Source organism: Myotis davidii, unplaced genomic scaffold (genome assembly GCF_000327345.1).
Source record: "Myotis davidii unplaced genomic scaffold, ASM32734v1 scaffold618, whole genome shotgun sequence".
Classification (NCBI taxonomy): Eukaryota; Metazoa; Chordata; class Mammalia; order Chiroptera; family Vespertilionidae; genus Myotis; species Myotis davidii.
The window spans coordinates 704,778-706,082 of NW_006289199.1; positions in this window are offsets into that span (position 1 = coordinate 704,778).

Here is a 1,305-nt window from a genome sequence, read left to right on the forward strand (position 1 = left end):
AAAAGGAATTTGGAAACTTGATCTTCACAAGAGTTGCCCGGATCATTTAAAATTTTCAAGAGTCTGAGGAAGACCAAAACTGTCTCTGGACAGTTCATAAATTTACATTTAACGCAATGGGTCTGTGAGTAAATATTTATATATAAAAAAGAAAAAGATGCAGTTGTGGAGACTAACGCTGGAGCCTTCCAGTGAGAGAACAGTTTGCTTTCCATTCTTCAAACTTTTTATCATGTGTATGCGTTATATTTATAATTAAGATATAAATTTAAGGCCAGTTATATTCCTCAGCAAGACAGAGACCGGGGACAGTCCGGGAAGCAGGAGATGGGCTTCCACAGCAATGGCCGGTGCTTTGCCCCTTTCCTGTCAGTGAGAAGTCCTGCTAGCGTTGCATTTCATAAACTTGCCGTCTCATCTGGTACTTATTCCTCTAGTCCTCCTCCAGGTGTCTTTCTTTTCGCTACGTCCAAAGGCTGAATTATATCACAGAGCCTATGTATGGGAACATAGGCAGTATTTATCTTACTTCAAATTGCCACCATTATTTGGGTCTATATTTATACTTTTAATTCATGTCTGCTTATCTCTGCTTCATTATCAAACTTTTAATTATTGTAGCACAATAATATGTTTTACTCTAGTTTCCAAAATGTTTTTATTATTACCTAAACTTTCTCCTAGGCACATTTTAAAATCAGTGTGTACAGTTCCAAAAACACTCTTGATATATTCCAAAATATAAAATTGATATTTTATTGGCTTATGGATTAATTTAGGATCATTAGACATCTTTACAACATTTATCCTCCTCTCTAAGGATGAGCTGGCCTTGCAGTTTAGTATCTTGTTTTATAGTTCTTAGTAAAAGAATAAAGGTTGTTTTACATATAAATCTTGCACATATATTACCAGGTACGTTTCTAGTTATTTTATCTTTTTTGTGACTGTTATAAATAGGCCTTTTCTCTACCACCATCCTTATTTAATTTTGTAAACATTACACTTATTAATTCCAATATAATTTCTAATAAATGAGTTAAATTTGTCTATTTATTTATGTTTATGCTTCTTGTAATTTTTGCCTTGTGAAATTTGGTGTGTATCAGTACATTTTATTAGTCAGGTAGGGCTGCCATACACAATGCCACAGATTGGTGGTTTAACAACCAAAACTTATTTTCTCACAGTTCAGGAGGCTGGGAAGTCCAAGGTCAAGGTGCCAGTTCTCTCTGTCTCTAGTGAGGACTCTCTTCCTGGCTTGTATATGGCCACCTTCTCATTGTGTCCTCGCCAGGCAGGAAA